The following is a 13,616-nucleotide window of genomic DNA, read 5'->3' as shown; positions in this document are numbered from 1 at the left end:
CTAGGAATGGTTCGCCGACACATACGGTCTCATTTGCCGAGACGATAGTTAGTATAGCCTTCAGCTACGTCGTTTGCTACGACCTAGCAAGGCGCCATTACCAGTTTATATTGTAATAATGTCTAAACAAGAGCGATGTTCTCCAATTGTGGATTAAAGTTAAGCATTCCAAGAACTACGTTCTTTTCTTTATAGGATAATTACTTTACCTTGTTCCAGACCTCACGCCAATCTACATGAGCTTAAAAGCGTGCATTTCGGCCTCCTCTAGCAACACGGTGTTGGGTCTTCTGCCAACACTTCAGAAGCCACTTTGAGCTGCATGTGTCCGTTTGCACCGCCATGGGAACAACCAAGTACCATTACGTTCAGTTTTGGTTGGATCATTCATGGTAGAATGATCATAACAAAGCCGACTGTGTTTAAGTAAATATTCGGTTTGAAACGCCTTCAGATTTGATCAACGTTAATTCGGCAGTGTTTGTCGTGCTGCACCCGTCTATGTGCTTGGAACGTGTTTCCAGTCGATGCTCATTACCATAAATTCTAATTCGAGTCCTGGAGTTCATTTTTGTTAAGTTGCATCAAAACTCTCTCTAGCTACTGGAATGGTTCTCGTTGTCTTCCTTCATCATATTTTTTGCATTTCCAAGTAATTGTGGCTTGGCCCACAGCAAACCTGCGGATTGTCAGCATAGTCCGAAGTTGTGGACTGGCTAGTACCACCTACTTGTATCGAGAATGCCTCGAATTTTAATGTGTTTATTAGAATATATCGACATTTCCTTTATCTGTCTGTTACTGGTCTGTAATCTCCCCCAGTTCTCTTCATCATCCAATTAATTTCAGTCAGGTCTCGAAGAGTCCGACTTCAGCACGGTTTGGAGAGCAGCAAATTATCTGGTGAGGTTCTTTTAACGTGATATTAGAGAGTATGGTGACAGACAAAATTTATTTAGGCCTATTTATTTATTTCGAACCCTCCGAAGACAAAATGAACGAGTAAGCTCACACAAATTGTGTGAATGAAGATTCCTCAGGCTCTTAACCAGACCCTCGTTTATTTCCAGCCACGACGTTTAAATGCTCTGATTTCATCAGAGGGTGCTTTACACCGCACTGAATTATCCAAATCAGACGTCTGGTTCATTTCTTTAATCCTAATCTTCTGTATATTACCCATTTACCGTCTGTGGTGTAATATTGATTTGCGTCACATTTATCATTCTTAATGTGGAAATTTTAAAAATCGTTAGTTTAGAACAGTGCTAAACAGTGTCCTTAAGATTTATTAAGACTTTCATGTCCAGGCAAATGGAACTGTGATACGAGAACACGAAAATATTTTTATTAAACGAAAAAGTTCAAATTGTAAGATAGTTTCTTGAGGACATTGGGTGTAACAGGTATAGGAGTCCAGAAAATCTGTGCAGCATAGGATGGAATCGTAAATGTAAACAGCTCTCACAGATTAGGCCGTAGGTCTGTTCCTAGTGCTCCCTACAAGGCGATATGAGCAGCCATGATCGTGGGACATGTAATCAAAATGTCACCAATTCCTCCAGCCGTTATTGCCAGTAGATGAACTGCGATGATACCGGTTGAGCGGACGATTTGGATGGGGACATACGATTCAAGGTTTATTTCTCCAAAACAATTAATTAATTGCAATAGATTACACTGTGGCTTACAAATTACAGTGGCACAAACAAATCAAGCTGCTTACAATATGAGGTAATAAGAATGTTATATACCACAGGTAACCAGAGAAACTTCAGAACTGTTAACAATTTGATACATTAACAAATAATCGTTGTGCATTAAACTACATACTTTTTACCTAATACAGTTAAATTTTTAAATGTGAAGCACAAATGTATAATTTACAATTAAACTTTCAGTTGAAGTTACTCCTTCCTATACCTTCTTTAAAAGAGTGATAAGATTTTCAACAGGTATCTCAGTTAAAAATGCCCTAAAATCCTTAACACAACAACACGTACATGACTAAATATATGTACGGCAAGGCCCAACATCAACAGCGCATTCAAACCTTCGCCAACATGGGCCGCTTGCCGGTCAAAACATGTTACGACTACAGCAGCGGGCAAACTTACATAGGTAATAACACAGGCCACTTAGCAATCTTGCCAAATCAGTTGACACGAAGGAGGAGGAAAGGGGGAGGGGTAAACACAATAAATACCATACACAAGTGCTCTTGCCAAACCTTCTACTAAAAATACAATATAAAAAGCTTTCAATTAATGACAAATCCGGGATAGGCCCGGCAATATTGCACCTGAGCGCTAGTAGCCAAAATAAGGTTGACAGATACCAAGGTCTGACATCATCTTAGGGCTAACTGACACAACAAATAAATAAGAATAAAAGAACAAGCAAATGCCAATGCCCAAGAATTTAAATAGGATTAAGTACACACGGGGCTAAAATCAATTGCTAGCACCTTGGACATCGTCTTAGGCTTACTTGACACTACAAATAAATAAAGGTAAAAGAGACAAATGACAATGCCCAGCAATTTAAATAAAATAAGTAAGCACAAGGATAAAAGCAATTGCTAGCAACTTAAGCACACATAAAAATATCAGACTGCTGCCACATCACAAAAGGAACATGCGCGCGCGCAGTCCTCAGCAAGCCAGAAAACCAATAACACACATTCCAGCAACCGAGCCAGCCGGACCACAGTAATTTCAACTCAGAATCAGGGCGCGTGAGCACACCGGGTCCACGCAAAACACACACTGCTAAATAATTCCCACCAACAGATACGGCTGCCCTCCGGGCAGGAAAACGGGGGCGACGACCGGGTACACACCAGCAGAAACCTCGACACCCAGACTCCGGGTAAAACGGAATCACGCAGAAAATATAAACAACAGCTGAAGTAAGGTGAAGTAAGGTGAAATGAACCCCGCCACGCAGACCGGACAGAGCAAACACACAGAAAACCAGCCCTGCAGTCCTTACAACTCCTGGGTGCGGAAACCCAAGCGATATCGTGGCACCCTTTTCAGAGGCTGAGAACCTCGAGCGATCTCGTGCGGGAATCCATCAGTTGTCCACAACACCACATCATCAACACGCCACACTGCCCAATGCCCAAATCAACGAGGCCCGCCAACAACGAGACCACACCTCCGTTCCGGGGCGGAAGGCAAAATACCTCCAGCTCGGTGCGAATCCAACTGCCGAGCCGAGCGCGCGCGGCCCCCCGCGAAAAACGCTCTAGAGGGCAGCAGCCGCCTCGGCGCCTGCGCAGGCCGAACCAGACGGAAACAGAAATACAAGGCGCTATCGATAGTGCCGGATACGCAACGCGCCAGAGAAATGGCACACCGGTGCTTCTTTATTAAACCAGCTCCTCATTTGGCCTCCCGAGGCTAAGTGGACCCCATTCCAGACCTCACTACTCAGAAAAATCTGAGTACGTACCACCTCCCTAACTCAATGGTCAACATCGCTGCGTTCGGTGCGAAAGGACCAGGTTTCGATTCCAGTAGAGAAGAGAGGAAGCTAAATTCATCTACATCTTCATCATACTCCGCAAGCCACATAATAGTATTTTCGGTAAAACTGACAACCCCAAGAATGATTGTCGATAAGCCTCTGTATTGGTTCTAATTTCTCGAATTTTCTCCTCGTCGTAAATACGCTATATGTAAGGTGATGGGGGGGGGGGGGGAGGGGGAGTGATATGTTGTCCGACTCCTCTGCTGTCCCGAAATTTTAATAGTAAATATCTCCGTGACCCACAACGCATCTCTTGTAACGTCTGCCAGTGGAGTTTGTTTAGCATCTCCGTAACGCTGTCTCGCCAGCTAAACGATCCCGTGACGAAACGTGCTGCTCTTCGTTGGACCTTCTCTATCTCCTCTATCAGTCCTACCTGACAGGGATTCCAGACAGGTGAACAATACTCAAGAATCGGGCGAACAAGCGCCTTATGAGCCTCATATTTCGTTACATTTCTTTAAGATTATTCCGATGAATCCGAGTCTGGTATCTGCTTTTCTCACCATCTGATTTATGTTGTCATTCCACTTAAGGACGCTATCGATAGTTACGCCTAGATATTTTACGGCAGACGCTGCCTCCAGCTGTTTGTTATCAATAGTGTACAGTAGCGGATTTCTTTTCCTATGTATGCGCAATATCTTACATTTATTTACATTTAGGGTCAACTGTCAGATCCTGCACCATTCATCAATACTCTGCAGGTCGTTCTGCAAATTCTTACTATCTTCTGGCGTTGCTACGTTGGTATCGACAACTGTATCATATGCGAATAGCCTTAAAGAGCATCCGACGCTTTCTACTAGATCATTTATATATAATTGTAAACAGCAACGGTCCTATCACACTTCCCGGTGATACTCAGGATATTACCTTCACATCTGTCGATATTGTTCTGTTAAAAGCGACGCGTTGAGTTCTTTTTGCAAGAAACTCTTGAATCCAATCGCAAGTCTGCTCCGATACTCCTTGAGCTCGTATTTTTTTCATTAAACAGCAATGCGGACGGTGTCAAATGCCTTACTGAAATCAAGGAGCACGGCATCAATCTGAGTGCCGTTGTCCACTGCGCTGTGGATCTCATGGAGGAACAGAACGAGCTGAGATTCCCAGAAACTCTGCTTGCGGAGTCTCTGTAGATTTTTATAAATGATATGTTCATTTTCCAAAAACATCTTAATTCTTGAGCATAAAACATGTTCCATAATTCTACAACAGATTGACGTCAACGCTATAGGTCTATAATTTTGTGAATCTATCTTGCGGCCTTTCTTAAAAACGGTAATGACCTGCGCTCTTTTCCAGTCGTTAAGTACCTTTAGTTACTCAAGCGATCTACGATAAATTACTGCTAGAAGAGCAGCAAGTTCTTTCTCATAATCTTTATAGAATCTTATTGGTATCTCATCTGGTCCTGAAGCATTTCCACTACTAAGCAATTGTAGCTGCTTTTCAGTTCCGCGATCGGTTATCTCAATATCTGCCATTTCGACGTTCGCACGACGATTGAAAGGAGGAACAGTGTTACGATCTTCCGCGGTGAAACAACTTCGGAACACCGAATTCAGTAGTTAGGCCGTCTTTCTGTTATCTTTCGTTTCAGTGCCGGTGTGGTCGCTGCGAGAATGAATACATGATATTGACCCACTTACTGATTTTACATACGACCAAAATCTCTTATGGTCTTTACTCAAATCAGTTTAAAACATCTTACTTTCAAACTAATTGAACGCGTCTGTCATTGATCTCCTTACGCTCATTTTCGCTTAGTTCAGCTTTTGTTTGTCAGCTAGGTTTTTACTTTTCTTGAACCTGAGATGAAGTGCTCTTTCTTTACGTAGCGCTGCCGGCCGAAGTGGCCGTGCGGTTAAAGGCGCTGCAGTCTGGAACCGCTACGGTCGCAGGTTCGAATTCTGCCTCGGGCATGGATGTTTGTGATGTCCTTCGGATAGTTAGGTTTAACTAGTTCTAAGTTCTAGGGGACTAATGACCTTAGCAGTTGAGTCCCATAGTGCTCAGAGCCATTTGAACCATTTTTTTTACGTAGCGCTTTTCTAACTTGGCTATTAAACCACAGTGGATCTTTCCATTCTTTAAAACCTTACTCGTTTACGGCATAGCCGGCCGAAGTGGCCGAGCGGTTCTAGGCGCTACAGTCTGGAACCGCGCGACTGCTACGGTCGCAGGTTCGAATCCTGCCTCGGGCATGGATGTGTGTGATGTACTTAGGTTAGTTAGGTTTAAGTACTTCTAAGTTCTATGGAGGGATGACCGGTAGTCTAGCGGTAGCGTCTTCGGTCCTGGGTTCGATCCCCGCCACTGCCTAAATTTTTATAAATAATCAGCATTGGCGGCCGAAGACTTCCGGCATAAGAAGTCAGCCTCATTCTGCCAACGGCCTTGTCAAAGAGGGCGGAGGAGCGGATAGAGGTTCAGGGCACTCTCTTGTCCTAGGGGTGGGAAATTGCCCCTAAAGGCGGAAGAATCAGCAATGATCAACGACATGAGGATGCAGAAGGCAATGGAAACCACTGCATTAAACACACGTAACGTGTATCCACAGGACATGTGGCCTGTAACTGAAGAAGTGTCATGATGATCTCTCCATTGGCAAAAGATTCCGGAATAGTCTCCCATTCGGATCTCCGGGACGGGACTGCCAAGGGGGAGGTTACCATGAGAAAAAGATTGAATAATCAACGAAAGGATAACGTTCTACGAGTCGGGGCGAGGAATGTCAGAAGCTTGAACGTGGTAGGGAAACTAGAAAATCTGAAAAGGGAAATGCAAAGGCTCAATCTACATAAAGTAGGGGTCAGTGAAGTGAGGTGGGAGGAAGACAAGGATTTCTGGTCAGATGAGTATCGGGTAATATCAACAGCAGCAGAAAATGGTATAACAGGTGTAGGATTCGTTATGAATAGGAAGGTAGGGCAGAGGGTGTGTTACTGTGAACAGTTCAGTGACCGGGTTGTTCTAATCAGAATCGACAGCAGACCAACACCGACAATGATAGTTCAGGTATACATGCCGACGTCGCAAGCTGAAGATGAACAGATAGAGAAAGTGTATGAGGATATTGAAAGGGTAATGCAGTATGTAAAGGGGGACGAAAATCTAATAGTCATGGGCGACTGGAATTCAGTTGTAGGGGAGGGAGTAGAAGAAAAGGTTACAGGAGAATATGGGCTTGGGACAAGGAATGAAAGAGGAGAAAGACTAATTGAGTTCTGTAACAAGTTTCAGCTAGTAATAGCGAATACCCTGTTCAAGAATCACAAGAGGAGGAGGTATACTTGGAAAAGGCCGGGAGATACGGGAAGATTTCAATTAGATTACATCATGGTCAGACAGAGATTCCGAAATCAGATACTGGATTGTAAGGCGTACCCAGGAGCAGATATAGACTCAGATCACAATATAGTAGTGATGAAGAGTAGGCTGAAGTTCAAGACATTAGTCAGGAAGAATCAATACGCAAAGAAGTGGGATACGGAAGTACTAAGAAATGACGAGATACGTTTGAAGTTCTCTAACGCAAAAGATACAGCAATAAGGAATAGCGCAGTAGGCAGTACAGTTGAAGAGGAATGGACATCTCTAAAAAGGGCCATCACAGAAGTTGGGAAGGAAAACATAGGTACAAAGAAGGTAGCTGCGAAGAAACCATGGGTAACAGAAGTAATACTTCAGTTGATTGATGAAAGGAGGAAGTACAAACATGTTCCGGGAAAATCAGGAATACAGAAATACAAGTCGCTGAGGAATGAAATAAATAGGAAGTGCTGGGAAGCTAAGACGAAATGGCTGCAGGAAAAATGTGAAGACATCGAAAAAGATATGATTGTCGGAAGGACAGACTCAGCATACAGGAAAGTCAAAACAACCTTTGGTGACATTAAAAGCAACGGTGGTAACATTAAGAGTGCAACGGGAATTCCACTGTTAAATGCAGAGGAGAGAGCAGATAGGTGGAAAGAGTACATTGAAAGCCTCTATGAGGGTGAAGATTTGTCTGATGTGATAGAAGAAGAAACAGGAGTCGATTTAGAAGAGATAGGGGATCCAGTAGTAGAATCGGAATTTATAAGAGCTTTGGAGGACTTACGGTCAAATAAGGCAGAAGGGATAGATAACATTCCATCAGAATTTCTAAAATCATTGGGGGAAGTGGCAACAAAACGACTATTCACGTTGGTGTGTAGAAATATGAGTCTGGCGATATACCATCTGACTTTCGGAAAAGCATCATCCACACAATTCCGAAGACGGCAAGAGCTGACAAGTGCGAGAATTATCGCACAATCAGCTTAACAGCTCATGCATCGAAGCTGCTTACAAGAATAATATACAGAAGAATGGAAAAGAAAATTGAGAATGCGCTAGGTGACGATCAGCTTGGCTTTAGGAAAAGTAAAGGGACGAGAGAGGCAATTCTGACGTTACGGCTAATAATGGAAGCAAGGCTAAAGAAAAATCAAGACACTTTCATAGGATTTGTCGACCTGGAAAAAGCGTTCGACAATATAAAATGGTGCAAGCTGTTCGAGATTCTGAAAAAAGTAGGGGTAATCTATAGGGAGAGACAGGTCATATACAATATGTACAACAACCAAGAGGGAATAATAAGAGTGGACGATCAAGAACGAAATGCTCGTATTAAGAAGGGTGTAAGACAAGGCTGTACCTTTCGCCCCTACTCTTCAATTTGTACATCGAGGAAGCAATGATGGAAATAAAAGATTCAGGGGTGGAATTAAAATACAAGGTGAAAGGATATCAATGATACGATTCGCTGATGACATTGATATCCTGAGTGAAAGTGAAGAAGAATTAAATGATCTGCTGAACGGAATGAACAGTCTAATGAGTACACAGTATGGTTTGAGAGTAAATCGGAGAAAGACGAAGGTAATGGGAAGTAGTAGAAATGAGAACAGCGAGAAACTTAACATCAGGATTGATGGTCACGAAGTCAATGAAGTTAAGGAATTCTGCTACCTAGGCAGTAAAATAACCAATGACGGACGGAGCAAGGAGGACATCAAAAGCAGACTCGCTATGGCAAAAAAGGCATTTCTGGCCAAGAGAAGTCTACTAATATCAAATACCGGCCTTAATTTGAGGAAAAAATTTCTGCGGATGTACGTCTGGAGTACAGCATTGTATGGTAGTGAAACATGGACTGTGGGAAAACCGGAACAGAAGAGAATCGAAGCATTTGAGATGTGGTGCTATAGACGAATGTTGAAAATTAGGGGGACTGATAAGGTAAGGAATGAGGAGGTTCTACGCAGAATCGGAGAGGAAAGGAATATGTGGAAAACACCGATAAGGAGAAGGGACAGGATGATAGGACATCTGCTAAGACATGATGGAATGACTTCCATGGTACTAGAGGGAGCTGTAGAGGGCAAAAACTGTACAGGAAGACAGAGATTGGAATACGTCAAGCAAATAATTGTGGACGTAGGTTGCAAGTGCTACTCTGAGATGAAGAGGTTAGCACAGGAAAGGAATTGGTGGCGGGCCGCATCAAACCAGTCAGTAGACTGATGACCAAAAAAAAAAAAAAAAAAAAAATTCTCGGGGACTGGTGACCTCAGATGTTAAGTCCCATAGTGCTCAGAGCCATTTGAACCATTTGTTCACGGCATATTGAACGATGCTTCTGAATTTTTTCCCTTTGTTCTCCACATCTTCGTCTTATCTCAGCTGACAGCTAATCTGAAATTTGTATCCTGACGCCTTTGCTGAGCAAATATTTCTTCCTACCTTTTTTAACATTCCTTATAGGACCCGTTATCATAAACGCTGTCACAGCGTTATGATCACTGATACCTTCCTGTGCGTTAACTGATTCCATATGTTCAGGTCTGTTTGTTGCCAGGAGGTCTAAGACATTACCCTCACGATTTGGTTCTCTAACTATCTGCTCAAGGAAATTTTCGGACAAGACATATAGAACAATGCCACACGAATCCCTGTCTCTGGTGCCATATTTGATGGCATAACGCCCCCAATCCGTACCTGGCAAGTTGAAGTCACCCCCCCCCCCCCCACCCCCCATTACAACGGCATGATCAGGAAAATTACTAATGCTATTCTGAAAGTTCTGTGTGAGGCGCTCTACAAGTACAGATTCTAACCCAGGTGGTCTATAAAATCATCCGATCACCATTTTTGACCGTTCTTTGATATTCAGTTTCAACCAGAATAATTCACATTCGGAATCCGTGATAACCTCGCTAGATTTTAATGATTTTTTTTTACTGCAATAAACACGCCACCACCATTGGCGACTAACCTACCCTTACGATAAACATTCCAATCTGAACTTAGGATCTCGTTGTCATTGACGTTTCAACCAGCTTACTGTTACCAATATTTCATTATAACCTCCAATAAGCGATTCTAATTCTGGGACCTTTCCTTGGATGCTCCTGCAGTTTACTAAAATCATATTAATCTTTTCTATCTGCGATCTTCGAGGACCAAGATTCTCTGAGGTCACTGAGGCTGAGTTAACAGGTAAATCGTCTTTGATCCCAAGAGAGAGGTTTTCTAACCTAAAAAAAAACTCCATGTGTACGCCACACATACTCCGCTACCCTAGTAGCCACTTCCTGCGTGTATTGCACACCTCACCTATTAAAGGGAACCCTACAATTCTGCACCCTATAGCGGAGGTCAAGATATTCGCATCCGATACCGTCGCAGAGTCGTCTGAGCCTCTGATTTATACCTTCCATTCTGTTCCAAACCAGAGGACGTGATCAACCCTGGGTACGATGCTACAAACAGGCAGCTTAGCCTGCACCCCGCGTGGTTACTACTTGCCTTCACCAAATAAGCCAGCCTGCGAAAGGAGCCGAGGATGGCCTTAGAACCCAAGCGACAGGCGTCATTAGTGCCAACATGTGCCACTACATGCAGCCGGTTGCACCTAGTGCGCTCGACAGCCGCCGGCAGGGCCTCCTCCACATCACAGATGAGACCTCCTGGCAAATATTCCGAATGCGCACTGAATTCTTTCCTGCCTTGTCTGTTGTCTACCTGAGGGGCTCCACCCCTGCCTAACATTGGAGCTCCAAATAAGAAGCGTACCCAGCCTCTGTACTTGTCCGGACTGGCAGGAAAATCGACGTCTAGCCCAACAGGAGAGACTTCACGTGCTGGCTCAGAGTTATCAACACTGGGTAGGACCTCGTACTTGTTGCTAAGACGCAGGGAGCCTCTTTCGCCTTCCGCCCAGTGACGAGCGAACCCACCACTGTTTACCACCCACTCTGGAGTGAGCATGGACCAGTCAGATGTTGCGTATCAGAAGCCGCAGCGACGTCCGGGTCATTAGAGTATTCCAGTGGTACCAAAGGTGTCGCAGATCTCGTCACTGGCGCTCCGACGTTACCACAACTTTGAGCATTAGCTAGAGGCTTGTCGACGGTAGCCAACGCAGCTTCCAGATTTTTATGGACAGCAGCCAACTCTCGTTGTGTCTGCTCACAACAAGCACAGTATCTAGCCTATCGTACCGTGTAAAAAACAGATGTAATGTCTTAAATGTGGAACACTAAAAATTGCTGTGCAGATTTCTCACTGTATTCTGAGATCGCAAGCTATTAAACAGAAATAAATTTGTCTACTGAAGTTGATGTATTTACAGATACCTGTTATTAGAAACCCTTTTTACCGAAAAAGTTACTGCATGAGATAATTATTCAAACTAGAATGGACTGATTTAAACTGTATGCTGCCTACTAGCACTAAATTGAAACTTAGTGGCTAATTTTTGTTGTTTTTCACCAGTGAACGTAAATTAAACTACTGTCCTATCATGTGCATTCTTCTGTTGGCTTCCAGCATCATACAGGCGACACGTACCTTTAGTAGAACACTACATCATCCTGTCGGTTCCAGTCGCGCCAAAATGGTTTGAGGAATGCTCTAGTCACAAACGTACCTGTGTCCCCTTCGTCCCCCACCTTGGCCTTATTGAACACATCTTGGACTCCGTCAAATGACATGTGTGAGCCCTGGACACGGCTCCATCCAGTGTCCTTGATTTGGGAGTGTGGTCTGTATTGCTCCGAAATGCTTCCAGTGTTTCGTGGAGCTCAAGCCACAATACAAAAACCGTCAGTATCAACTCGCAAATGTTACTAGGCCTACGTATAAAAGCGTGCTTCAACACAGTACTTATATTTCGGAAGAGTACTGTTGTAGTTAATATTATTTAAAACTACTACAAAATAAAACATTAACCTTCAGTGCAAGTCATCGTTTCTTTACTACCTAAGGTGATGAAGTACCCCAATGTTTCAGATTTGAAGCACGACCCTTCAACCTTTTGCCTTTCATTTAGTCTCTTCTCTCTCTGGCATCAATCCATGCCAAATGGCCCACTGACGGGGCAGTCTTCAAGACAGAGGATCATTAAATACATTGTTTACCTGAAGATGGGTGTAGATCGAGACCTTAACAGGGCTGCTCATTGGCACTGAGGTTTTGGACTGAAGCCCCTTCTCGACAGGCAATGGGGTGCAGTCTCTTCCACTGTCTTATTAATAAACATCAAGCTAACTTCTAAACAGATCTTTTTTCGCTGAAGTTCAGCTTCATCAAGCACAGTACAAGCTTGCACGAATAAGAGTGCTTTTGAGGACTGCACAAAAAAGGAGGATTGTTCTGGTGTTCCCAGTTCCGAAATTCAGTTCAGATATTGCACGAACCAGTAGACGCTGTTTAACGAAATTAACGTTGGAATCAGAAATAAGAAAGCGTGATTCTCTAATCTACTAAATCACTCTTTTGCCACTGATATGGTAGGATAGCCGGACGTGGGCTGCTGGAGTAGAAAGACTAAGCCTAAGTCGAGAATACACCAGAAGTATAATTTTTTCTTCATTTGTTGAGACACTTGAGGGAGTTTACACTGGTAATACGCACAGAAAAATTAAGCAACTTGTTGTTTTACAGACAAACTCAGCAATCTGAACGATCAGAATCAGTATGTCTACAGACGTTAATTAAAAGGAAATTTACTTAAAATAATTAAACAAAATTTGATTTTACAGGCAGTTTCGGCAATTTAAACAGTAAACCGGTTCAAATCCAGTGTGTAATACACAGAGGCTTAATTAAAGCAGAATTTAACTTAAAACATTTAAGCAAAATATGATTTTCCAGGCATGCTCTGCAGTTCGAATAACAATGCAAAGTTTAAACAGAGCTTAAACTTAAACAAAATGTAACAAAAAATTTTCAGTGTAATAAAAATAGGAAAAAATATGATTCTGAACTTTACACAAAATTTAAATGGAACTCTGAAATGCAACTTCCTCATCATGTTAAGGACAATATATGATACTTTAACTATCTGCCGGTCGCTTTAAGTAAAGTAGGCGCCCGGCTGTGCATGGAGTAACTTCAGCAATATTACGCAAATAGATTGAGTCGATCTAAACGGACTAAACAGCAGTTAATACAGCCTATTCTACTACACAGTTACGTGATAGTTACTGATCGAGATTATACTTAACCATAACATAACCAATAACAAGAGCACAAGAGGAACATTAAGGTTTGATTTAAACTAATGATTAAAAAGGGCACAATTCAGACTGATCACCTTTTAAAAGGGGTATAAAAATCTTTTCCAAAATCAGGGTGAAAATTGCTTTCAACTACCTTTACAGTCTGGATCAAAGTAGAGAAAAACAACTTCTTAAGCTTAAGCAACTTTCAAGGCAGACTTACTTCTTTAAGAAATTGATGCACTTGAAAATAGTGCGGTTATACAGAGCAGTCTTTAAAGGGAGACAACAGTTTCTCACACATTACGCAAACAGTAAGATTACACTGGCCCACTCTGAAACGGCGAGCATTTCATTTTCCAGATCGCCTCCTCAGGTCAGGGACAGGAGTTCCAGAATTACTATTCCAACAACCAATTAGCAAGCTGGAATTCCTGTAGAACGTGAGACGCTGGAGGAGGCTATGAAGTTGGGCATAGCCAAGCCAAATCAAATAACAACTACGCCGACATGGTGTAGAATCACAGTATACTGTGGGTA

This window comes from Schistocerca piceifrons, chromosome 1 (genome assembly GCF_021461385.2).
Source record: "Schistocerca piceifrons isolate TAMUIC-IGC-003096 chromosome 1, iqSchPice1.1, whole genome shotgun sequence".
Classification (NCBI taxonomy): Eukaryota; Metazoa; Arthropoda; class Insecta; order Orthoptera; family Acrididae; genus Schistocerca; species Schistocerca piceifrons.
This window is presented reverse-complemented; position numbering follows the sequence as displayed.